Consider the following 27,791-nt stretch of genomic DNA (forward strand, 5'->3'; position numbering starts at 1 on the left):
GGGTAGAGGGAAGGGGGGTGGAAAGCGAGAGATGTTGATGAAAGGGTCCAAATTTCCAGCTATAAGATTAATAAATTCTGGGGATATAATGTATAGCATGGTGACTATAAATAACAATACTACATTATACACTTGAAAGTTAAGAGAGTAAATCTTAAACATTATCACCACACACAAACAAAAAAAGAATCATAATTATATGAGGGGATGGAGGTGTTGACTAAACTTACTGTGCTAATCATTGCACAACATATACATGTATCAAATCATCATACTTTATACCTTAAACTTACATATATGTCAGTAATATCTCACTAAAGCTTGGGGAAAGAAACACTGATACAATATTACTATCTAATCAACAGACCTCATGCAAATTTTTTCCCAGTTGCCCACTAATGACCATTAAGCAAAATTTTAAGAAATTTTACTCGACTCTAATCTAGAATCACACAGTGCTTTTACTTAGTTGTCATGTCTTTTTATTCTCCTTTAATCTGGAAGCTCCACGTTATTTCTCTTTCATGACTTCGACATTTTTGAAGACTAGAGACCATTTATTTTTGCATATGATCCCTTAATTTAGATTTGACTACGGTTGTCTCATGATTAGATTCACATTATGCATTTTTTTTTTTTTTTTTTTTTTTTTTTTTTTTTTTATTTTTTCCTTTTCCTCCCCAAAGCCCCCGGGTACATAGTTGTGTATTCTTCGTTGTGAGTTCTTCTAGTTGTGGCACGTGGGACGCTGCCTCAGCGTGGTCTGATGAGCAGTGCCATGTCCGCGCCCAGGACTCGAACCAACGAAACACTGGGCCGCCTGCTGCGGAGTGCGCAAACTTAACCACTCGGCCACGGGGCCAGCCCCCACATTATGCATTTTTTAACAGAAAGACCACAAAAATGAGGTTGTCCCCTTCTCATTGCACCCTATTAGGAAGTGCAGACGTCTATTTGTCCCATTTCTGGAAATGTTAACTGTGATCATTTAATTAAGGTGGTGTCTGCCAGTTTTCTCCTCTGTAAAGTTACTAATGATCTCTTTCTAATTAATAAGAATCTTGTGGGAAAATTCTTTGAGACTATGTAAATACCCTGTCACTCCTAAAAACATTCACCTGCTAATTTTTGCACACAGAGATGATCCTTACCTGAAACAATTAATATATTGGCTACCAAATTGCGATTTTCTAATTCACTTTTGTCTTCTATTTGTTGGCATGTAAGAAAGAGCTTTTTCTCCACTATACATTCATTTTTTTCATGTATTTATTTAAATCAGTTTGGACTGATGGATCTCTTATTTTATTCTACAGGTTACTCTCATTATTTATTTTGATGCTCAAATTGATCCAGATTTGACCAGTGGGAGCCAAGAGAAAGAACTGTTTCCTAAGGTATCTAGTAGGGAGGAAGGCTTGATAAGAGAGGTGAGCGAGTACACCACTGATGGGCTGAGGTGCTGAAGAGAACAAAAGGAAATAGTATGAAGAACAAAAGTGGAAGGATAGTTTCAGGCAGGAGAAGACATAGCTCATCCACTGAACTCGTAGAAAAGAACTCATAGAAAAGAAGGAAAGAAAGAAAACAGATGAGTGATGGCAGTAGTCAAGAAGTTGAGAAGTTTGAGATAACCTCTACATTCTTGGAGAAGTAGGAGGTGAAATGTTTGCTAAGAGTGAAGAGGCTGTGGGAGGACATGATGCCAAATGAGAGTAGTGACAGTGTTACGGGGAATGGAGAGACAGATTACTAGCAACACATAAGGGAATCGCTGGTCCTTGCAGAGGTATTATTGTCCTTACTGTCCCTGACCTGTCGAGTTATCTAGATTTATTAGATCTGTTTCCTGTACCTCTGCCTCCCACCTCCATACTGTGCAACAGCCAAGTTGTAAAAACAACTGCATTGATACACTGTTGAAATATTTTAGGTCAGTGAAACAGAAGTATGGAGGGGTAAGTAAGACAGTAAAGTTTTAAAAATAACGTACTTAAGCAATGGGATCACGTCATCTGCTACGGCTGGAGAAAGAAGTAAAAACAAAAGAAGCTGATAATGAAAAATATTGAGGGGTCAGGGTCCTGGGAGTTCAAAGAAATTTGAGAAGAGAGAGAGGAGGAATGGAAGTGACATGGTTGAATGATGGACGTTGGGTTCAAAAAATGGGATACTGGAGTTTAAAATAGAGGTGTTGCATGGCAATGTCTTCCCATTTAGTACAAAGCATGTCAAGTCTCACACTTGGTCCAAACAAGAAAAGAAGATGTAACACTTCACTGACTCAGAGGCAGCATCTATCAAACCTCCATCACTCAGAACTCAGTCAATATCCAGAAGGCGAGCAAAAAAATGCTTGGAAAGTAGATGAGAATTTATGCACCAACCTCTTCCCCTTCACCAGATCTCAGCTCCTGCCTCCCAAACAGAGGAACAGCTCCCCCATGGCTGTAATATGTCTTAGACACGTTGTCTCACTCCTCTTCTCAGTCTCTGGTTTCCAATTATAATCCACATAAGAGAAAAAATAGAAAAATACTGCAAAGCAAAGCAAAGAAGCCAAAAAGTCCACCAGCAGAGCATGGCCTAGTGAAAAGGCAAAGATTCCTCATTGTGCAGTAATGCCTAAAAGATAATCTTACTAAAGCAAGGATGTTAGAACTTGTCTCCATTCTGTTGGTCCTGAGCTATCTAGAAATGGTTAAGCCATACTGGGTGGACTCAGGTCAGCAAATCTTGAAAATAAGCACTACATTTTAAAAGTTTTCCATATTAAAGTGTAAAACAGAAATGGTCTTTGCTTGAAAGATACATTTCAGTTATTTGCAGTACTAGTCACTTCTGGGGAATACTGTGACTCTCCTTGAGACCAAATACAAGGACAGAGTTCAACGTAATGTTTATTGGACATGGTCCGCCATACGGGCACTGAGCCAGGTCCTTAATGTGTTTTATTTCTTGTAAGTCTTGTAGCAGCACGATGAGTGCTATAGTTTTCCCAATTTCATGGCTGAGAAACTGCAGCTTTGAAGGGGTTAATCTGCTTGAAAATGGAAAATTCAGGATTCGAACCCAAGCTCTTATTCTAAAGGCTGCTTCCTCAATGACTACATTACTGTGACAAACTCTCTGGTCTGTATCCATCATAGGGAAATTCCAAAATCGACAACAACGTGCACATTTTTCTGTTAATATTTTTCACCCCAAATATATTAATAAGGTTAGTGTACACAAATTCAGCCTAAATATTTTACTCAGGGGAAACTGTATATGCAAGTTGACTAAAAAATATGATATTGTTTACAGTCCATATATTTTTGAAGTTGCAAATTGTCTATTTTATAATTCTTCAGGAAAACTGTATTAATAGATGATAAATCATAATCATCAGTGATATGAAAGTTATTAGATCAACAGACCTATTTCCTTGGCAAGAACAAGATTAAGTCCTTGACGCATTGATTCAAAGTTTGATTTTAGGCAAAGATACAGAATCAAAAATGATGTAAAGAGGATTTTTGCTATGTCTTTTGGAAAACAACCTACCAAAGCCTTTGTAAAAAATGGAATGGAAGCAAAATCATAATTCACTGTAGTTTAATTTTTTATATTTCTTCATATTAATTAAGAGATAAGAAACCATAAATGATTTGGACTCAAAGAGACAGTTACTGGTCAGTTTTTATGCTATATCCATGTTCTGTTTACCAGAAAACCATTTCTGTCCTGCTCTCCTTCACAGAATCTTAAAGCCCAGTAAAATGCAGAGCCACAGAAACTCCTGTGCCGAAACCAGATTATTCAGCATCTACCCTGAAGTTCTAGTTCACTCCATTTTTGCATTGCGATATTGCTAATATTCTAGTCCTGACTTCTGTAATGATCAATCTCAATTTTCCAAGCTAGAGCACAGCGTAGTTTTCAACGATGGAGAAACATCAACGAACCAAGAAAACTCATTTCTTGTGTGTGCCAAATGTCACAGAGTACCAGATGGGTTACTAGATTATCAGATGAGAGGGAGAGAGGGAGAGAACGAGGGAGAAAGAGAGAGAAGTGACAATGGATGTCACACTATCCACATCCAAAAGTCCTTTTAAGGAAGCTGCTTGATACAGTAAAAAACCTCCTTGGCTGAAACAAAGGTTTCATTCCCCTGATGCTAGAACAATCCCTCAGTTCAGAAATGTCAACAATTGGGGACTGCTTAAGTATACAAAAATGGTAGTTGTGTTTGTCACACCTAAACTGATTATTCTGGTATTAAATGAATACAACCATTCGTATTACATAGAATTTTATATTCGATTTTCATCTACAAGGCATTTCAGAGATGTGTTGTGGGAATATGCATGTAGGCACTACGTATTTTAATAGATGATCATGATACCATTTAAAGCTAATTTTCTAAGCCTCAGATTTTATCTTAGAATTTTTAAGAAAATTGTAATGACTGATGAAATCTCAAGACCATAGAACCGTTTACTTGTTTGTCTACAGGAAGCTGTGTTAGAGCAGCACCTAGTGGCTCCTGGGACTTCTCAAATCAACTCTCTAGGATCAGGAAGGAGCAGTTTAAAAAAAAAAAAAAAAAAAAAGCTTTCTTTTAAGAAATATTAAGATGTAGATATTTAAGATAATGTACACGTGCTGCTGCTTTGTGCCTGTTTAAAGTTGTGTGTAATTTCTGCTTGGTACAAGTTGGACTCAAAACACTGACTTCTATTAATCTGGTGATTCCATCGTATGGTTAAAAAGAGTCTGCTTGGTTGCAATAACCAAAGAAGGCATCGATATTTTGCACAGACATTATTCTATAACTAAAAATGACTCCGTGAAAAGCCTTTGGTAAAGAGAGGCTAACTAAAGATTTCGAATAACATATGTAACTGCCACAGAAAAATTTTGGAAGGTTTCTTTTAAATAGTTAGAAACCCTGAGGTTAATTTGAACCAAAATGCTATTCTATGAGGATCTTTGGAAATTATGGGGCTTGTTTTTTGTTTTGTTTGCAGGAGGATTCAGAAACAAGCCTTATAATTCTGTGAAAATCTGTTACTCCTCAGAATTTGCTGGTGATCTGAAAATTCCTTTTTGTCAGGTATAATATTGAAATCCTTTCACCTCTTCCAATAATACAATCACAAATGGGGAAATTCTACTGAAATCATTTGCAGTGTCTGTGGAGGTCTGCAAGACCACAATCTTCAAATTGATTAAAGAAATGTTGACATTTAGACCATTCCCTGGTCATGCTATAATCATTGTCAGCAGCCTGAATTTGTGAGGTTTTTATTTTATGCTCTTGTCAAAATCTCTGTCACAAAAACGAGACCGAAAAAGTTTAATGCTTTATGTGCTCACCAAAGGATGATAATAACCCTGGTGCCTCTGACCTCCTCAGTGTTTCAGAATTTAGTGGCCGGTTAGTTCTCCTCATTCTTTTTGCAGCCTCAGCAGCCTGAGAAGCCAAATCATCAACCAATCGAAATGCAGAGTATAAAAATTGTTCCAAGCGGTCTCTCCTGCTGGAAACCAGGCATCCAGCACATCTCTGATCTCTCCACAGTCAGGATGGTCAAGTTGGGCACATAATTTAAACCTTTCCTGATGACACTTTAAATATCATGGAGAGAAAACAACACGAGCACTTCTGTCAAAAACGTTAAAATGTTTCATGGGCTTTGCAATCAAGATATCTGATGTTAAAACCAGAGGTTTTTTAAAACAAGTACAGTCACAAATTGTGTGTCACTAAATTCACTACAAGGCCTTACCACGTGAGACCCAGCCAAAAGTGGCGTCCATCTCTCTTTGATTATCTCACAGTTGTTTTATTCAACTATTGCTTACCTAAAATATCAATGCCAGAAGCATGGAATTAGAATTTGGACAAACAGAGCAATTGTTTAGAGACTCAGCTTTATTTTAGCATTTGCTGGAGGGCACTGCCCACATCATTAAGGAATTCTTATTGGAATGTTTTATACTTCTATACTTCTGTCACTAATTGCCCCCAAGAACTCAAAGGAGGTTTTGGAAGCATTTGGCGGTTTCTCCAAATTGTTTTTTCTATTTTTGTTGAGAGATGCAATCACCAACCACCACGAACTAGTGCAAACCACATTGCAAGAGCGACACCTGCGAAGATGAGCCAAAAAGTGCCCAAGAGATGAACTTTGCCTCATTTTAATGCTAAGGTCTCCACCCCAGGAGGAGCTTAGGCTTATTACCATAACCAGCGATGTATGTGAAAGCACGTTTTCCAACTGAGCCTGCGCAAGTGAATACCCACCTCTCCCTTTTGAATATTCATTCCCCATCCAAAATAAAAGGCCCCTGCTTTCCTGTGCTCCGAGAGCCACAGCTTTGGGAAATGACTCTCTGTGGGCTCATTATTTGCGGCAAATAAACTGTGTGTGACAACTACTTCTGGTGAAGGCTCTGATTTCAACTCACCAAGAAGCAGACCCACTTTAGCTGTTAACTCTTCCCCACAACATTATCCTGTTCTCTATAAATACAGAAAAGGGAAGTTTCTTTACCAAGGCCATTCTCCCACCCTAGACTGTGGGTCGACGCCCTTTGCTGCCTACCTAAATCTATCTCATTCACTGACTCAGGGGCATCCTTTAAACACTAAAATAGCCCCATTTCCAGGCTAAGAACAGGTGAGTATATTCTGCATTAGTCCACAAAAAAGTCAATGAAAAACAGTTTCAGAAAGTATAATGAAAAAACTGAAAATTTTCCACAAATTCTTTTAAGTAAGATGAGTCATTATTTTAACTACATAAAGACAAAAATCAGGATTTTGTTTTCACAGTTGATTACACTACAGGTGTCATTTGTCCTGCAGCTGCCTATTTGCCTTCTACTTTCTGTCTAAGACACACTTGCTCTTATACCAATATATTTTTGGATGTAATTAGGTGTGACTCAAATATGAAAGCATTTTGATTGCACTATAAGTCTAAATGGTAAATAATGTGAGTTTCCATCCTACTTGCTATAGCCTGGAAATAGTACCTTTTACCCTAGCATTTTCATCGATGCATACCTCAGCATATAATTTATGAGTTTAAAAAACAGTGTCAATACAAGTGTAATGTTAATATCCTTATGCTACACAAACTACTTAAAATCAGTGTCAATACTTGATTACACTACAAGATGATGTTCTAAGATTAATTCCTTAGACTCTGGAACAATACGCATTTATTGAGAGAAGTAAGCCTGTTTAAGAGTTCCAAATGGGTTTAGTGTTCTGCGCTTCCAGAAGCTGTAGTGAAATAGCCAAAAGAAACACCAAATGGTCCTAAAAAATGTCTATTGAATGCACACTCTTCAGGCAATGCTTTCTAAAATGTAGAATTTCATCAGTTCTGAATTGAAAAGATTGATCTGCTTGTCATGTTGAATAGACTCTAAAAGTAGTTTAAGCAACAATTGACCCTGAGCACAGTACCAGTGAGTCTTCTGGGCATCGGGCTGAAGGCAGCTCCAGATTTCTAAGATAACTGAAATTGTCTCTGTTGTGAAAAACAGCAAAGCAGCTCACAACAGACTGAAATGCTCAAGAGGATTTTCATAATTATGGCTAAGAGAAATGAGATTTACTGGAAGCTGCATTTACATCAGTATGGCTGTTTCTTTCCTCACAATTCCTTATGCTTAAACAAAAATCAATTCCATCCACTTTTCATAATTCTATTTGCTTCCTTTTTTATCCTCTGAATACCAGCCCCTAATTTAAGCCATATCACAAAAGGCAACCATAAAATTTTTTTATTAGTGATTAATCTATTTCCACTACTGACTTGTAATTTTTCTCAGATATTTCATACTCCATTCATCAAAAAGACATAGGTATGTGCTAGAATTCACAGGCTTTAGCCACTGACAAAATGTAGAGGTGAGATTCAAAGGAGGACAATAGGTAAAACAATAATGAGCAAAAATGCATTCTCTAAATAAAGAAGAATGCTCCATCCACATGAGCTATGCAAGAGATGGGAGCTGAATACTAAATGCATGGTCCTGATGTCCATAAATGCTAAGAACACAAACAACACATTGTTATATTCCTGTATGTTAATAACCTCACATTCCTCTTTGTCTGGGCAGTTTCCTTATTCTGTTCTTTCAGCTTCTTGTGACAGTACTTACTTGTTCTCCAGTTGGGCAACTTGGGTGAATAAAGGCAGAGAAGGAACGATGCAGCCATTTTGTAGCTGACACAACGTGTTGCTGATCTGCTGACTCACCTGGTTGGTGTAAAGAAACATCTGGGCCTGCAATTGATTACCTTCCCTGGATCCTCCTTCAGGTTCTTTGCCTCCTAGGCCAGGTGTCTGGGTTTAACACTACGACAAAGGGCCCCAGCTTCTGCAGGACATATTCATCACTAAGGTCAGAGGCAACAAGAGCAAACAGGGTTTGAGTTCATCCTTGTGGGGTTCCAGCTTGCATTTGTAGGTTCCAGCCTGCTCACGATCTTCCCTTCCTCACCGCCCGCCCTCTGGACTTCAAGCCCCAGCATCAGATGCAGAGGCAACCACCTTACAGAGACTAACCAGCCCCCAAATTTCATAAGCCAGTTCCTTGTAACAAAAACAAAAACAAATTCTTAAAAATATATATACACATACAGAGTTTTGATATATAATATATATGTATATATATTGTACACATACATACAGATATATATATTCTGCTTCTGTGGTTCAACCCTGAGTGATACGGAGTTTGGTTTAAAAAAAAGAAAGTGTTTGAAAAACCTTGTCCAGATTATTAATAAGTATTTGTTGTTGAATGTCTTAGTGACATTTAACTCCTGGAATCATTTCTTCTGCAGACTGAATAGGGTTCCCAAGGTCTTCAAGACTGGCTCTTCTCGCATTAGCTGAGATCCCGGGAGTCATGTTAGAGTCATGATCTAAGAACCGGAGCGCTAATGTTTGAAAATATGTGATTTTTAAAAGGAAAAGAGGCTTTGGAGAATGCCCAAACACAAAATGCAAATTACACCTACAAGGACAGTGACTGATCAGGACTGAATGGTGGGCCACCCTAGATCAGTATAAGGAAGAAAAATGCAGTTGACCCAGTTGACTGAGTCTTCTATACTGATTCTTTCAGTGCCTTATATAGTAAGTAGGTTGTAAATATTAAGAAGATGAGGCAAACATGGCCATCTAGTAAAAAGTTACAAAAACATACAAGGAGATAAACTATATTTTCCACACACTGCTCTGGATATGAATAATTGTTATTTTTCCTTCAGAGCATAGCCGATTGGGTCATTTTTATAAGCATCAGTTAGGGATGTTGACTTGATTTCTACCAAAAGGCAATAACTTTCCACTAAATTACAATGATGTTTCAGATCTTACCAGCCACAACCATAGTCCTTTCCACACCTGTCCTTTTTCTAGGAGTTTATAATTTCGTGGTGATACTTCTGGTATTCTGCTTCTTAAACTAAGTAGCAACTGTTCTTCAATTGTTTTGTAATTTATTTTCAAAAACTAAATTTTCCAATTTTTAATTTTAAATAAGTTAAACAGAAAACAATTTTATGCAGTATGGCTCCAGCCTAGATAAAATCTGTGTAAACAATATTTTGAGAATTTTACTGTTCTGATTACACCATGCCATGAACTAAATTGAGACAGGCATATTTCAGAGAAAAAAATGCCTTCCTCCCCAAATTTAATTTTCCCTTTTTTGTTTGGAAGACATCTTATTGCATCATAGAAAAAATTCATCTTAGAATGCGTCTAATTCTTAGGTATGCAGCTAACTGTCTTCTCAAAGATCCTTCCATCTTATTCCTTATTAGATTATTATTCTATCACAAACTCTTCCGGTCATACACTACAAAATGACTTTCCTCCAATCCACAATGCTGCTGTTATTCTGATTAAAAAGAAAATACAAGGAATTAAAGTTTATTTTGACTCTAATGCACTAACAATCAATCAAGCTTGTCTCCTTTTTGACCATTTTTATTAGAATTTTATACCAACATGGCTACACTGAACCTGAGTTTATTTTATATTCCATTTTCTCCATTAGTCAATTACATTGTAAATATATCTTTCTGACATCTCTGTAATAAAGAATGCTCTACCTGGGGATGTAGTTTATCCGAATTCAAACTAGCCCATTGTTCGGTCTTCCATTGCTTGGCACAGCCTCTGCATTATTAAATTACAGTATCTTTTTTCTAACCTACTTAGCTTCTATGCTGCAAAGGTTCAGATTGTTCTTTTTAAGAAAAAGAAATTATTGTTCAATGTCAGCCAACAACAAAAGTAAAAATACAGAAGTCTATTAAAAGGAAAAAGAAAGAAGTAGTGATGTTATTAAAGATAAAGAGGAAATGTGAGTCATTATCTAGTCATTTTGATATAAGAGCATTGGGATCCAAATATCATAAAATAGGAAACACAGCAAGCATTTGTCTTCAACATTCTCAAGTTCCTTACCTCATACTTTATTTTTAATAATAGTGAAGAAACAATCTGCTGTCTTAAAAATCTAAGTTAGAAGAAGTCAACTTTTCTATTCATGTTTTAATGCCTATCTCCACCTGAGGGGGCAAAAAGTATGGATCTTCTCTTATTAAAAAATGGAATCTTTTTCTTGAGGATGGAGAGTGCCACATCTTCATTGTTTCTGAGCCAAGTAGGCTTTAGGTAAAATCCACCCAGAAGTCTGACCAGGAGATTGAATTCTGGGAATTTACAAGCCTGCCCCACAGAGGTGGTCTAAATGAACCTCTCTCTTAAATTTGAGAGGCAGCGCCTTCACTGATTTTGGACACCACAGCCTTAGGGTCATTGTGGACCCTTTTATTAACGTGTTCTGGGGGGCCAGCCCAGTGGCCAAGTGGTTAAGTTCACATGCTCCGCTTTGGCAGCCCAGGGTTTCACCAGTTCGGATCGTGGGCGCAGACCTAGCACTGCTCATCAAGCTATGTTAAGGCAGTGTCGCACATAGAAGAACTAGAAGGACCTACAACTAGAATATACAACTATGTACTGAGGGGCTTTGAGGAGAAGAAGGAAAAAAAGAAAAAGAAGATTGGCAACAGATTTAGCTCAGGGACAATCTTTGAAAAAAAAAAAGGTCTTCTATGTACTTGATTAAATTAGCACATTTATTCTAAAAAAAAAAAAAAAACAAATCCCAACTCTGAGAAATAAAACCAAAACAATATCAAATAATAATATCTTGCACACTAGGCAATTTGAAGACTACAGTAATATAGAAGACATAGTCATTGCCTTCACATGAACTTTAAGGAAACAGGATATATATGTTTTCCAACTTTGGCTCTACCAGCAATTGAAAACATAGTAGATTTTATTTCTGCAGTTGTTGCAAGAATAAAGAAAAGATAATTACTATAGAAGAGCCAAATAGCAATGTGGAAAATAAACAGTGAAGAAATTCAAAGATTGGAGAAAACAAATTGGTTTTGGATAATTAAGAAAGGCTTAATAGCAGCGAAGCTTGAATTGAATCTACGAATGTGTGAGAATAGTAGACAGGGATGAGCAGAATTTTCTAGGAAGATTAAAAGACATAGGAAAAGGCATGGTGATAGGGAGCCCCAAAATTTCAATGGTATAAAACCATCACATTTATTTTCTGCTCATGGTTCAGTGGAGAAATTTGTGGTTGGTGTATTTCTCTGACACATGATTCAGGTATCTAGGGTCATTCCATCTCAGAGTCCCACTGTCCCCCAAGGCCACAGAGTCTTGCCATCCCTCCAACAGAAGGAAAGAGAGAGTTTGGGGGAGATACACCCACTTCTCAAGCACCTTGACCTGAAACAGACACACACCATTTCTGTCCAAACTCCATCGGTAAGTACGAGATAATGGACATACCTGGATTTAAGCAGATAATGGAAAATGTAGCTCTTGCCTGGGCTGTCACTTTTCAGTGACAACTGTAGGCTTTAAAGGAGGACCGTGCATTTTGATGGACTGCTGTCTAACTCTGTCACACCAAGCCTGGCAAGAAGGTACAGAAGGTGAAGTGTTCATCTTTTGCAGTCACCCAAACATGAGAGTTTCTTAAAGGTGCTACCACAAGCCGGAATGTACAGAGCTGGGGAAGATTCTCAGCCAGAGAATGAAATAATCAAAGCAATATTTAAAAAAGGAAAACGGGCAGCAGTATCCAACAGGATTGCAAGTAGAATAAATATTTTCCAGAACAGACCAGAAAGCTGGCAGAGGGTACAGAAAACCCTTGTAAGAATTTGAGATATATTCCGAAGTAAGAAACAAAGTTGGTGCATGATTAGAATAGGGGTTGGACGATGAAAAGGAGGCAGACAAAGGAGAGAGGGAAGTGAAAGAAAATGCTGAACATTAAAGCTCATGTGATAGTACCCCTAAGGACAGGGAGGAAATAATTTTACAGAGGAGACGAGTCCAGGAACATGTTCAAATTATCCATGGGAGCATCTTCATGGAGCTGTCTAGCTGGTGGTCACACGGGGCAAGATGAAGATAAGGATCAGGAGAAGAGGCCTCGTTTCCTGACCCTCACCACTGTTCAATTTTTCCTAGGCTACTAGAGCATCCACAAGAGGCAAATGAACTATTCCGTGACATGGCAAATCTATTCTTTTTTGCCTGTCTACACAATCGATACCAATCGCTACAGCCAAATTGATCTGGCCGCAACTCGCATCAATTCTTAGAAGACTGAAAGGAATGGATCGGCGTGCCATAGGCTAGCCATTTCATATCCTCAAACATTCCCCATTCTGCCTCAAGAGTTATTAGGCCAAGGGAAGAGGAATTCAAGGTCCCCACCCTGTTCATTTTTTCAGGCTCTAATATCACATTTGTTTTTCAGGTTCCACAGCTACCTAAGTAATTTTGACGCAAAAATTAAGAATCAATTTGTTTCCATTTTTTTTTCAAAGTCAAACCAATAATATTTGAGCACCTTCTACACACAGGCAAAGCTCCATCTTGGATAAAGTAAAGTTTGTTAAATGGAGGATACTCTGATAAGAAGGGAAGAGACGCATAGCCACACACAATTACTCTGCAACTCTGTTCAAGCCCCTTCCAGTCCTATTAGAGAGAAGAAAGTAATGTAATGAGTATGTCCTCATTAGGTACCACTCTAGTGTAGTTGTTATAAGCATTATTTCTCCATTTTAAAGGAGCTTAGTAACTTATCCAAAGTGATATGCCTACTAAGTGACAGAGGTGGCAATTAGAGCTTTGGTGTGACCCAAAGCTGAGGGTGTTTTGACACTACAAAGCCTTTCCTGGGGATCTAATTAGGCCCATTAAAGCAGCCAGGTAAAGAGCCAATTCCTGCTGCTATATGACCAAAATCCACAAACCAGCATCCCGCACTCTTTTAGTTCTGACAGAGAGAATCAATTCAATAGTTAAGAACAACAAACGTCTCCCTTGAACATGAAATCATACTAAGGTGGAATTGAATGATTATTTTGAACCCTGAGTATAGTGAAGGAGAAGAAAGTAAACTCTAGTTTACTCCTGGTTCCTCAGTTCTGACTGTGAAGCAGCCTTGAATCTGACAAATGTAGTCAGGCGTGTCCTTAAAACAGCAGAAAAATATACAGCCATCTATGTAAGAAAGCAAATATGCTATGAGATCCAGATCAGTCTGTGACCCATAAGGACATTTCTTTATGCTCCTCCACAGACAAGCAGGACCCAGCAAGCACAGCAGACCCCAGCAGGGTGGTGTCTGAAGCCTGGACAGGATACTGCAATATCTCCAAGATTTTCTCCAGTAGGTGTGGTCTGTGTCCTCCAAATGCAATCACTTGAGGCAAGTGCCACGGCAGGGCTAGCTAGGCAGTTTGGAATCTGACTGCCCGTCCAAACAGGGTTAGGCAAAGAGGGTCCAGATCTAAAGTCAATGTAGACAGAGATTAAGGAAAAGCTGAAGCAAGACGGGGTATGAAGCAGAGCCAAAGGGCAACAAAGGCTATGTTGTTTTTATCTAGTGTCATAGTGGAGCCAGAGAGGATTTTAAAAGCTGGCCATGGAGCAAAAACATATTTTACCTTGCGAGCTGAAATAACTACAGGCTGTGAAAGATCAAGGAAAATAAAAAGAATATTGTTATTGCAAGGGCATCACAGAGAGAAGCATCATCTCAGGATCACCCCTGAAACAAATAATAGAATGAGCTCGATCGGCTTCTCTTTAAGCCTTTGCTGTGCTCCCTCCCCCAGCACACACTCCAGATCAAGTAGCCAATCATTTCTTTTCTAAAACTCACTAGAATGTGTGCCCTTTCTTTGTATTACATTTCCTCAACACCATAAAATAAACTGTACTATAGAGTGTTTTAATTTCCTATCGTCTTTGGAAAATCATGCTAATAAGACATTTAGTGAAAAGAGTGGTTGCCCAGTAAGAGGCAATAATCTTTTATAAGTGCCGCTGTGAATACTATGAACAAATATGTTGACCTTGAAAATTCTAGTCTTACCGTGAGTGAAAGAACAATGACACAAATATTCATTTAGATGAATGCTTACCATGCTTGGCCTTATCATTTTGAGCTACCCACATTTCAATTTTCCTAGTTATGCTCAGAAACTATGGTTTGTGATGGAAAGCAAGAGGATACTGTTGCCATGGTAGCAAAAACATTTTTTTCTCCCTCAAAAATAGTATGTCAGAGACCACTGGAAAAAACATAATGCTAACTGCCCTCGCAGAGAAAATTAAGTTTAAACACCAGTTCTTACAATTTTATTAAGTGCTGTTTATATATTTTTCCATCTTAATGCACAAGGATGCCTTTACAATAGACTTACGAGTCAAAGTACAGGTTACTTTTCTCTGCTTTGAGCCAGTTGTCTGACATGAAGAATACATCACGTAAAGTCCATGAATGAATGAAAGAGTCCAGATTTACAATTGTATAAAATGATATTCGAAATAAGTTTTTAAAAAGCTGCCTTAGCTTTATATAGCTAATAAAAAAATGACAAACAAGCAACTACAACAAAAACAACGACTGTTATCCTTTTGAATTCCTCTGCCTGTCATTCAAATGAGCTATTACCCTTTTCAAGACTGGCTGAATAACTCAAACTAATGTACCAACCTGTGCCGCTCACATTCCCTAATGTGTTTCATTTTGGTGATATTACTTTTGCAGCTACTACACTGGCTTCCTGCAAAAGAAAATCCCTAAAATTCTCCTGCATTCAATGAGCTGTTGACATTTTTTAATAAGAGAACACAACACTAATGCTGCTGTCTTAATTCTGCGAATTACTTTCCCGCCAAATTCCGTGGAGCACCGAATGTCACACACAAGCAATCCATTAGAATCACAGTCACCTCTCCAGCTGTTGTTATAGCTCATGCATTTCCCATCCTCAGCGTACTTTCTCTTTTATGTACTAAGATGAATGTCAGTGGCACGTCCTTAGAGGAGCGGGTGATCTTTTTACTGCATATTTGAAAACATGTTCTTACTTCTTGTTTCTGCTCCATGACAGAAATTCTAACTCAGGAGTGTTCGTTTTTCACACAGTTGCCCTTGAGAAAATCAGCCCAAGATGTGTTCTAATGTAATTATCCCTTGTAAATTATCATATGTAAATGTACTTATTTAAGGTATCCCTGTGTTATTTATTCCTCCTACAGTGTTCATTTTGTCAATGTATTTATTGAGATTTATTTAGACACTAATCCATTCCCAGTCTTTATCCCAATGCTAGTTTATTCTGTGAGACATATGCCCCAAATAAATATCTTCTGCTGAACAAAGAATGAACAAGCTGGTTGCTGTATTACAGGGACCAATTATATTACTCTTTCCTGGGAGAAATCAAAAGCACACTCATTATAGCTCAGTTTGGCTGTGGGGAGACTTTCTGCCTGGTCAATGTTTTTCTTCAGTGCCAACATAGTGCATCACTGTCTTTTCCTGTGTGATTATAATCAAGTGTGTTTAGAAGTATGGAGAAACCAAGATCTCTTTGGAGAATAGACTTATTAGGTTTACCCCAAACTCCTATACCCCTATAGGCAGCCCCCTCAGCAAAAAAATAAAGCAATATTTGGTTCTCTGAGGAATAGTCACAGTAAAAGGACGTCTGTGTACTTGAGCTAAGCTGGAACTAGATGCAATGAGGTGAAATCAAGGGTGGCAGCTTCCTGTAGCAGGGAGCTCTCCCAAGATGATACCATCAGGACTTCCTAGGAGTAGTATAGAGTGTATGTCTAAAGACCGCTGTGTCTTTTGAAAGTCATTTTCTGACTTCCTCCATCTTTATGATGTATAAATTCATTGTTGGAAATTGTACTTTGGAGTGTGATTTAAAGACTGTGCTTCAGCCAGGGCCTAAAAGCGGTGTAGGCTCCAAGCCCATTCCATCTTTGGCTTCATCTGTGAACGCTGTCAATAGACATGCCAAAAATGACGCAAATGGTTAGAAGCAATAGGTTAGAAACAAGATCCTTCTTCTGTTAGCCTCTACCCAGTACTCATTGATTATTTTTAATGTCTGATAGAGAATACATTAGACTAAACTAGCTACCAGTGGCTAAGATACATTAAATAGGAAGAACTATTTCTGCAGGAATTCAAGGGGATGAAAATAAATTATGAAGAATGAAAAGTGCCCAGAAAATCAGCCATACAATGTGTTCTGAAACCAAAAGAGTATTATCACAAAGACCAACTTGGCAGAACTCACCATAACCAAACTATACCTACTTCTATATTAAACTATGACAGTGGTGAATCAATTTAGCTTTGACAATAACCATTTTCTCAAGGGCTCATAGGGTGTTAGAAATTCATGTCATGAACAAACTAGATGGGACTGAAGCAGGACTCGGGGCTAAGAAGATTCATGTATCCAACCAGGTGCCTCTTTCCACAATGCCTTCACACATTTCATCTCATTGTTAGCTTTCAGTGAAATACGAAGATGATATGACACGAGTTAATCAGTTAACAGTCATGTAGAGAACAGCCAGTACATCAACAGGTGAAAGGGTGGCCATCTGTAACCAGCTCTCTTATAGAGAGCTAGTAATAACATTAATTTTCCTGGGCTGAACTGGGTACCTGTGGGTCTCATCCCCTCCTCAACTACTTGCGACAGGAGTTATCAAATACCTCTGCTCTCCTTTTCTTGTCTTCTCTTCTAGTTGCTTTTTCTTTGCCTAACTTTGCCTCTCCTCAAGAAAAATATCATATTTTCTTTCTTCCTTTGTCTACCTACATTTTTACTTGACTTCCCAGAAAATTATTTTTTTATCCCAACCCCATTTACTTACCTCCTAGGTACTCCTCAGATTTCTGAAATTGGCTTCTTCCTGTCTCCCAGTACTTCACAGAAACTGCTATCAATGTATCAATATCCAAATCCAATGACCTCTTTTTGAATGTCTTACTGGACCTTTACGTAGACTCTTATATTTCTTTTCTGGAAACTCTACTCTTTATTTTCTACGATATTCCAAACTTTGTCCTCCTACTTCTCTTAATATGTCTTTTCCATTTCGTTTCCAGGTAATTCTTTCTCTGCCAATTCCTTAAATATTGGTTTTCCATGGGTACCACCCTTGGCCCTCTTTTCTCCTCACTTTACAACATTTCCTAATGTAGTATCATCTGCTCCCGTGGCTTCAATCATTACTGATGACTTTCAGGTCAGTAAGTCTATCTACAGCCTGAGTTTCTAACATATATATATAAATTGCCGTATCTGTGGCAATAGCCACAAGAGTGTCATGCAGATACTTTGAACTTAGTACATCCCAACTAAACTCATTATTTTCCTACCCAAACTTGCATACTATATCTTGTAATTATCATCTATCCAGCTGCCAAAGCTAGAACTCTCAGAGTAATCCTTGACTCCTTCCTCCTTCAATTTATACATTCAATTAATCACCAGTTACAAAATCTGAGAGTAGGCATTTAGAAACTTACATAGCAATTTGACATTGCTGTAGCATCCAGCATTTTATTTTTCAAGTAATTCATTTTATCATATTTTTTTATATGGTGATCTACCTAGGTTACAAATTTTAAAAAATGAAAGAAAGAAACTGGCACTTCAGCATAGATCATTTGAAAAACACTGATGTAAACCATTTAGACTATCCTAACCTGATGTCCTTGAGAATGCCAATGGAAACAATGGGCAGTCTCTTCAGAAAATAATTTACATATACACTACAGTATAAAATTATGCGTATAATATAAATGGTTCATAGATTCTCTAAAACCCATTTATAGCTCCTCTAGAGTTTTAGGGGTTCCAAATTCAGAATCCTAAATCCAACTTGACAAAGTCTGGAACTGCCTTGTCAATAGCCTCCTCTGTTTACGTATTGTGATAAAGCTTCCAGATGAGCATTAAAATCCTGGAACTCATAGCAAGAATTCAGGACACATATAATTACTGAGCTCAGAACCAAAGACTGGGCCTATTGAGCAAGTGCTGCCAAGAGCTTACGTGATTTGTAATAGTTTCTTCAGGTGGAATAGAACAGTGATTAACAGAAAGTTGTGCCATAACCTAACTACTCCTTCTATGGATTATAAAGTTTTTAGGCCCAGACCCACAATTTATAGGAGAAGAGCTGGCACAGGGATGTGACGGTCTATAACGCTAGGGAACTAGAGAATTAGTCTCTGTAAACAGAAGTCATAGACTAGGGTCCATCCCATTGTGTAGCATATAAAACATTTGGCTGTTTGTCTTTATATACCTGACCTCACTTCAAATGGACTGTTATCATTAGTCCTCCAAAACTCAGTTTAGCACAGAGTACAAAGCCATATTTTCAGGAAGTGTCTGCAGAACACATATATTGTCAGTTTAGGGCAGATCTCTATGACTCGATGACAGCTGTATGGAAAGGTAGTTTTGATAACCTCTGCCTCGGCCGAACCACTGGATGTTTATCCTTTCACTCTACATAGTATACCCCCTGAATAAACTTGTAGTTTAAAAAGGCTCATATAGGTGGTTAACTCTCCCAATTAAATGTCTAGTCCACATTTCTCTCTTAGACTCCAAAATTAAACCCAAGTAACCAAAGGACCTGAAAATGTAGAATGAAAGACATTGCAGAGAAATGGAGTCCAACAGTCAGAGAAGAATGTAAACAGTCCTGACAAGAAGGACTTAGGGTGATTTATTAGAGGTGTCACTAGAGCTCCGTAATTTGCTAAACACAGGTTGAACTTCACAGAGTCAAGGTAAATACAAACAAAGCCTTAAATTGTCGATATTTTTATAACAGTCCACAATAGTCAGGGTAACACATAAACCCAAACATCGCAGCAGCTCAATGCAAGAGAAGTTACTTTCTTACCCACAGTCCAATACAGATGTTCCTGGTCAGTGAGCAGCTTTTCTCCGTGTAGTGACTTAGGGACCAGGATCTTTCCACAAGCACAGAGGTGCATACATGAGAGGTCCCCTGGGTGAGGACTGGAAATAGCCCACATCACTTGCATCCATGGCCACCTCTAACTGCAAAGGAGTCTAGGAAATGCAGTCTGGCTCTGAACCCAGACCCTAAAGAGTTAGTCAAGCTCTTCCATACCCGTTGTCAAAATGTGAAACCTAATTCAGATTTGTTCTGCTGATCTGAAAGATGCGAGCAATTTTCCAGGGATTAAATCAAGAAATATCTCTGGAAAGCATACAAATATCATTAGAATATGCAGGGATGCAGCTTCACTCGACTGACTCTAGACATTTCACCCAAAAATGTTGCCATGTGTATGTGGACCACATCTCCCAATGGGACAACTGAGAATATGCTCTTAGCTGTCCTCCTTCGTATTTTACACCTGGCATGATATTTAGCTGCAGAATTTCTCTCTTTTACCAAATTCTAGCAATGCTGCTAGATATACCACTAGTAAATCAAAGTGAAAAACTATAATCCCCAACAATTAAGCCCTGAGGTCACTACAACTATCTCGTTTCTGCTGTCCAAGACTTACAGACCCTGCCAGCTTAATAGAGATGCTGTTTGCTCTGGCTCTTGTGCTCTTCATCATCAATCGACATTTAATGCCTCAACAAGGTCCTAAGCTGATTACCGCAGTCTTATCTTGTAGTGTCAGGATATCTGTTTACTTCAGCTGAACAAAATTCTGAGACTCCTCTGATGGACCAGGGCCAGGTCTGCTGTAGCCCCAAAGATGCATTAGGAAACAGGACAGGAAAGTACATCACTGTGGCACAGCCAGGATTGCTTTATCTGGTGGTGGGTAGACCCTAGCACACTAACGGACACCTCCACCAGCCTAACAGTATAAAAACAGTAAGTACAGTGCTCTGGCCTTCTCTGACCTAGAAGATTTCTCTTTCCATGAGGACTCGATTGAACACTGAATTGTGGACTCACCTCCGAAAGGAAATGAGACATCTGGGACCTGAGTGCACTCATTCACTTATATCCTTATCTCATATATCCTTTGCACATTTGCTGCTTCCCCAAAAATCGAAGCAGAAACCATTTAAACTAAGTTCACTTTATCATTCTCACCAACCTTTCAACCCAGCCCAAACTTTTTGGGTTGGCTATAGCTCAGATCTCTGATATACTTAGCTCTAACTTCTCTCACAATCTTCTTACTCCTGTCACCACCAATCTGCTAGATTTTTCCACTGCGATGTCCCACAACACGTCACACTCAACTTCACAACTTCTGCCCCATGTTACTCCCTATCAGAACTTAATTTAATGATGCTATCGTGTTTCTAGTTACCTGGTCTTAGAATAAGAATCATGTTTTACTCTTCCCTATCCTTGGTCCCCTTACATTCTAGCGGCCACTAAGCTATATTAACCTTTTCCCCAGAATGCTAAATTGCAAACAGCTGAATTACCCCTGATTAATTTAAGTAGAATCAGAGTTCATTCAGTGATGCTGAGTATCTCATAGAATGCCCAGAAAAGCCAATGCATGAGACCAGAGAATGAGGAACAGTTCCCCAAACTGTGCTGTAGCACCTTTTAGCACAATGTGACTGCCACCACCTCAGGGTGCAGTAACAACAGCTCGCATCACAGACACCAAAATGCTGGGCCCTGGATGCTACTTGCAAGAACTGTGGCTTCTGCCTGATGTCTCTGGGAAATGGGCACAAACCACTCCACTACTGCTACTACTGCCACCACCACCCTTACCAGAACGGAGTCTGCACCATCCTCATCTCTTCATACCACTAATGTTCAGTTTCCTGTCTTGGGTGTGTGGATCTGATTGGTGGAGCTCAGGTTTCATGTCTGAGCCACCTCTGTAGAGCATTGGTCACATGTATGTCATTCACAGCCATTGCAATTCTGAATAACCCAGAATCTGGTACCGGGAAGTGAGAATTATGAACTTAGCTCACTGAGGACTGAGAAGCGGCTGACTTTGAAATGCACTGGTGAGACATCTGCTCACACTAGTCACCTGCTGGATGCAGAATGCAGAGCAGGCAGCACCCAAGGTAGTGTTAGAAGACACGGAGGGAAATTCTCCATAAAGTTGTCATCTACTGACTCCTTGCTATTTTCAGCCACGTCCTAAAAGAGAGCAATGAACCAGAGCAGAGCTACTGGTCTGCAAACAGAGATGGAAGGAAATACCACTTTGCTCAAGGAGGGGCTTTCTGCCTGAAGCCTGCAATCTAGTTTCATTGAGTCTCACAGTGCCGAGTCCCGCATGTTGGAAAAAGCCAAGTCTACCACACCTTGAACTGTAAGTATTATAAGCGATGGCTGGGAAGGGCAGGTCTTAGCAATAGACAGGTCTGTGGCCCCACAGCTTTCTCAAGCATTACAAAAGATGGAATAACCGAAAGTGAGAAGGACACTGGCTCCTTGATTGCATTGTTGAGGTTCTATGCCGCCTTGCACTCCAGGCTTCCAAGCTTCTTACTGCATAAGGTAAATAAGCCCTTATTTGGCTAAGGGTGCCCTTTTATAGTTGATAAACCAACTGATAAGGGCCAATAACAATGACAAATGTACATAAACCATCTTATGAACTATTCCTCACAGACTGCATTCCATTCTACTCCAGGTGCTTTGCCCTGGACTCCCGATCTCTCCAATAGGCTTAGGACTAACCCGTCAATTCCCCTGCCCTCTCCTCCAGCCCACAAACCACACTGTGTTTCTAGCTGTAGCAGACCCTCAGCCTCCTAGCGCGATGCCTGGCGCACAGTAGTTAATCTACACATGTTCGTTGCAGATGGGATGTGAATAAGTGCAAATCGCACTGGCCAAATAATTGGAAGATTATGCATCAACCCCCATCTGGCAAGTTCAACTGCATGAACTTAAACAACTCTGGTACTATTTCTGGAATTAGGGTTTTTCAGTCTGGAAGAATAATCTATTTTTTGCCTAGTGATAGGAGGTATGTGTGAAAGTCCTTTCAAAATTATAAAACATTATAAAGAGTATTATTTCGGTTATCCTTGTAAAATATTGCATAGAGCACCAAATTATGCTGACACATAAAATAACAGTAATTTAGAAAACATTACCAACTATATAACTCCACTAACAGGCAGACTATTTGGAAAGAATATTGAAAGATATTAGAAATGTAATCACCATTTAATTTTCAATGTTAGGACATGACCAGAAGATAGTAGTTCAGGAGGCAGAAATAACTATCTGCTACTTATTGTGTCATAACATAATATTTACTCTATAATTACATGTCAATATTTACTTGGTGATTACACAGCTTTTCACATGGTTGCTTGAACCCAATAAAATAAGCAAAAAGCAGTTATCTTGATATTCCCAGGTGATAGATTGGACAAAGATAAACTTTCTTGAAGGTCTTCCTTATTGGCTGATTTAACCTGGAAAATTGCTTTTATTTGGAGACCTTAAGTAGTTTTTTGTGGCATAAGCTTTCATCTGTGAACTTCAAATTTCAAAATCAATTCCCAGGAGAAAGGGGCTACCCTTTTATCTGAAATCCCCTTCTACCTGCCTGTACTCCCAATATGTAGGGCAGTATTTTTCAAGACAAATAATATTGCTTGCATTTTTGAACTTGTCACATAATGTGATTGAAGATAAAGACCAAAGTATTTGAGGCTGCCTCCAAATCCCAAATCCTAAATTCTGAGAAGACTACTAATCTACATTTGTGGTTCCCTAAAACTATCTGTCTTACAGATTGTGGGGGAAAAAAATGCTTTAAAATCTTCTGTTTCTATTTTTCTACTTTGCATTGTAAAACATCGCTTGTAGATTCACTGGAGGCTTATTAAGATATGTTGGGACCAACATTTACTTTCAGATGATGAAAGGGTCTTCTCAGTTAGAAAACCAAGTTGTTCAGAAAAGCACCTCAGGATCCAAAATATTTCCAATCTGAAATGTTCCACCATTCCTGACTTATGGCAGATTTATCGTTTTGCAGGTACAGTGAAATTTACCAGTCTAGTATTTAAGAAGCCATCTGCTCAACTTAAGTACTTAAAGAATTTTAGAACTGAGGCAACTCAATTTGGATAAACAAAACAATCTATTAGAAGAAAAGGAGTTCAGCCAAGAAGGGAAAAGAATATTATAAAGCTTCTATGCACATGAAAACCCAGCTTCCAGGCTCGGTAGACTTGAATATGGAGGGGGAAAAAAGATTTAATTGCTGGAGTTTAATTTGGAATACTACCGGATATTGCTATACTTAATATATCTTCATATTTCATGATCACCCTAATTGCTTCTGTTTATGATATGGGCAGGATAAAACAATTAAATATTGGTTGAGAAATACAACCTAATGGAACGTATGATGCCATTTTTATTGTTGAAATAAAATAACATATACACCACTCACGGCTAATAATAGCATTTCCTTCATATTAAAAAAAAAAGAGCAAATTAGTATTGGTTTCAGAGCTATTTCTATGTTTCAATGAAACTTCTTGAAGATACATACTTTAAAAGGCTGAAAAGTTATTCCTAAAGCAATCCCTTATCACAATAGAGCAGAATTATAGATACATGGCAGCAATGTACAACTTGAATCTCTCCAGTCCTTTGTTACTTATACTCCACATATTTCCAAAAGGGACATGAGGCCCAATAAGAAAAGCCGTGTGTGTGTGTGTGTGTGTGTGTGTGCACAGGCACGCACATACATGCGCACGTGTGTAGTGGAGGAGGAAAGAAGGAAGATGTTGGAAGATCGTATGTAGTTGTGCCTGGGAACCAAACAGGGAAACAATTATTTCTTTTGCAGAAAGGTGAAAAAAGGAAGCATAATGACTTTCAGAGCTTTTATTTTATTAGCTTTTAAAACACACAAGTTTGCTGTCAGAAGAATCAATAAGATTACGGGTCAATTCCCTAGCACAAACTCTGGCACAAAGTAGACTCAATATATATTAGTAGATTCACTCACTCATTCAACAAGTACTTATTTGGTACCTACTGGGGACCAAGTACTGTTCTGCTAAATGGGAATCTGAACAAAAATTTGTCACTTGAAATTTTTAGGGAAGAAAAAAGAAACTGTTAATTCTTAGACCTCAAATACAGATTTACAAAAGACCCAAAGGCTTCTAAGTGTTTTTCATGCCCGTCTTTGATAAAAGTCAAAGACTTAATGTTCAGTTTTGATTCTGTGAGGCATTTCTATGCAGAGCTAACATATTACAGCACAGATGTGGAGGTTTCTACAGCTCTCACTTGACCAAGTATTAGAATTGAATCTGTTCTGATGGAATGACATTTAGCATGAAGCCACTGAAGAGAATTCTCAAGATCCACATTCCTGGACTTTTCTTGAAGTTCAGGTACTTTGAATTGTTGATTAAAATATCAATTCACTTTAGGTAAAAGGAAACAGAAATAGAGGTGTGATTTGCAGCCCTCCTTAGGAGAAATCTCTTTCCCACCTAGTTATGAGGCACCTAAAGCCTGAAATTCTACTATAAGAGATTTATTGTGTTGGGATAAAAATGACATTCATCAAGCATCCTTTGTGATACTTCTAGTGCTTCCTCTACATGGTTTATTTGTCTCTCTTTAATAGATATGAACATCTTTTGCTTCCTACTCCATAACTCTAGCACCTAACACAGTGCCAAGCATATAGAAAGTACTCAAATGTTTATATAGTGAATGAATAAATATGCAGCTCCCAAGGGTACAACTCTTTACCAAATGACAAGGGTCTGCCCAGAGATTGCCAGCACAGAATGAATATGATTTAGCCTGACACATCGTGTCCTAATGGACAGCTATGAACGTCCCTGCCAACAGCACCAAACCGCCTTCAGGAAGGAGCATTAGATCTGTTCAGGCGCTCAAACAAATTTGTCATTAAAGTCCTAGGGTCTGACAATACAAAGCATGACAAATATCACCTTTTCCTGGAGAAGTGGAGGGCAGGTACCATCAATCATCCTCTTCCACTATAAAACAATCATCATACGACTTGCCGCGAACTTTCATGGGCCCGAGGAAGTTTAGCTACCAAATGCACCCTGACCACTAAATCAATTGAAAGAGTTTGTTCAGATGCCTTCATCTCAGACAAGACTAAGAAAGAAAGAGCTGAAGAGTCTAAAGCTCGTTGTCCATCTCCTTGTTTAGCGAAAATTAGGGCATCTAATTAAAAGGGAAGTTTTTCCTCTACATCCTAAAACCAACTTAAAATAATTTATTATTCAACCACATTTAACCAAAAAAAATTTGTGTGCCTACTAGGTGCCACAGAGATGAAACAGCTAAGAGTCTCCATTTTAAACGACCTAATATTATAAAAGAGATATTTTCCACTGTTGTGACAATTCAGTAAAACAAAAGTATGAGAACTTCTAGCCTCATAGAGAAAATAAAACAAAAATAAGACAGTTAAATGAGGTAAAAATATAATGTGTCATAAGAGAAGTATCAACCAAATATTCTATCAATTATATCTCTTTAGGATACTTCCTGACATTTTTAAAAGACATTTAAGGAGAGAGGTAAGAAATATTATTTTTCTTAAAAAGAAGTAACACACACCAATGGTAAAGGCTTAAAACAAAAGACAGTCCTGCCCTTGCTGCCCCACTGCCTGGTCTCACACCACAGGGCAGAAATTTTCAATTCTCCAGGTCACATTATAATACTGACCTCCCTATTTCTAAATAATAACGTTAAACTGTGTCCTGGTTTACCAATTTTAGAGAACATCCAGTAATTCCTTTTGTGGTAAATGAGGATTGAGCCCTTTACCCCACTATAACATTTTCCTTTCCAAATTTTCCCAGCATAGTCATTTCATAACATTTTGTTAAGTCAGTCATCAGTGTTCATTGCTGAACATTCTTAGATAGATGTATTGTTATTATATTTCCTTTCTTGTACAACTTTGTGTTCTTTCTAAACCATAAAATTGCCTTGTTTTTCATTTACTTAGTTTTCAATGTCTCTCTCTCTAATCCTTCCCAAATATTCCAGCTTATCTGTGAAAATGCTGCTTATTTGTTTTCCATATGGTTCTTTGTATAGTTCATTTGGTCTTTCATATTAGATTGCATACCCATTCTATCCTTCTCTCTCACCCTCTACTCAAATATTACCTTCCTGGACTCCTCCATCTTCCTGCTCCAGTAGGCTGTGGTTACTCTCAAGGACTGCTGTACAGCTGTCCTAAGACTTTCCTTGGCATATTTCCATGCTTTTCCACAGTTTTCCGGATCTCATGTCTTCTTTTTGGCTGTATGCTCTCATTTTGGTGAAGAACATCCTCCAGTAGCTTTCTGAGACAGGGTGCCTCAGAGGCACAGTTTCGGAATGCTGGTACACATGAGAATATCTTCTTCATTCTACCCTCACAAATAATGGATAGTTCGCTTCCACATAGCATTCAAGGTTGGAAATCATTTTTCCTTGTAATTTTGGTGGCATTCTCCCATTGCCTTCTAGCTTTCAGTGAGTAGGTAAGATGTCAAAGGCCACTCTAAGCCAAAACACACCTTTTCACTGCAAAACTCCACGCTACGGTTGTTCAAACCACTACTTCTATTTTTTCACCTTCTCTCCTCAACTCATTCCAATTGGACTTCCTCTGTCACCACTCCATTAAATCAGATGATTTATAATTATAATGATCAGAAAGACCCTTCCCTGGCCAAATCCAGTAATCAATTCTCTGTCCTCATTTTAATTAAGCTCTCAGTGGCATTTGACATTGTCGAATGCTCCAGCCTCCTCGGAACACTTTCTTCCCTGGACTTCTACAGCAAAGCTATCCCATGTTTACCTCCTACCTTACCCCACCTCCTTCTCAATCTCCTTTGCCAGCCCCTCCTCCTTTGACTTCTAATCATTGAATTAACCTGAAGTTTGGTCCTCAGCCTTCCTTTATTCTTTCTCCTCAGGTGATCAACCTCACTTCCATGGCTGAGAAACAACCTCCATATGTTGATTGCTCTGATCTCTCTCATGAGCTCAAAACTCATATATTCAGCACCCCCACTTGAGAGTCTAAAGAGCATCTCAAATTTAACATGTCTGAAAGAGAACTCTTGGTTTTCCGCCCCATGCCTCCTCTCCATCAGCCTTTCCCATCTCATTGAATGGCAACTCCATCCACCCAAATAAATACTCAGGCTCCAAACCTAAGGGTTGACTTTGACTTTGACTTCTCTCTCCCTTGCACTCCATATCTAATAAATTAGTAAGTCCTGATCGTTCTATTCACAAACTATATCCTAAATCTCTAGTCAAAGTTACCATCTCTCACCT

General features: G+C 38.6%; 1 long non-coding RNA gene across 2 annotated transcripts in view; it reads right to left on the bottom strand.

Moving 5' to 3' along the window:
- LOC138915804 (uncharacterized) overlaps positions 1–27,791 on the bottom strand; it is a 201,732-nt gene that overhangs the window by 102,037 nt on the left and 71,904 nt on the right. The window lies entirely within an intron of this gene.

This window comes from Equus caballus, chromosome 10 (genome assembly GCF_041296265.1).
Source record: "Equus caballus isolate H_3958 breed thoroughbred chromosome 10, TB-T2T, whole genome shotgun sequence".
Lineage (NCBI taxonomy): Eukaryota > Metazoa > Chordata > Mammalia > Perissodactyla > Equidae > Equus > Equus caballus.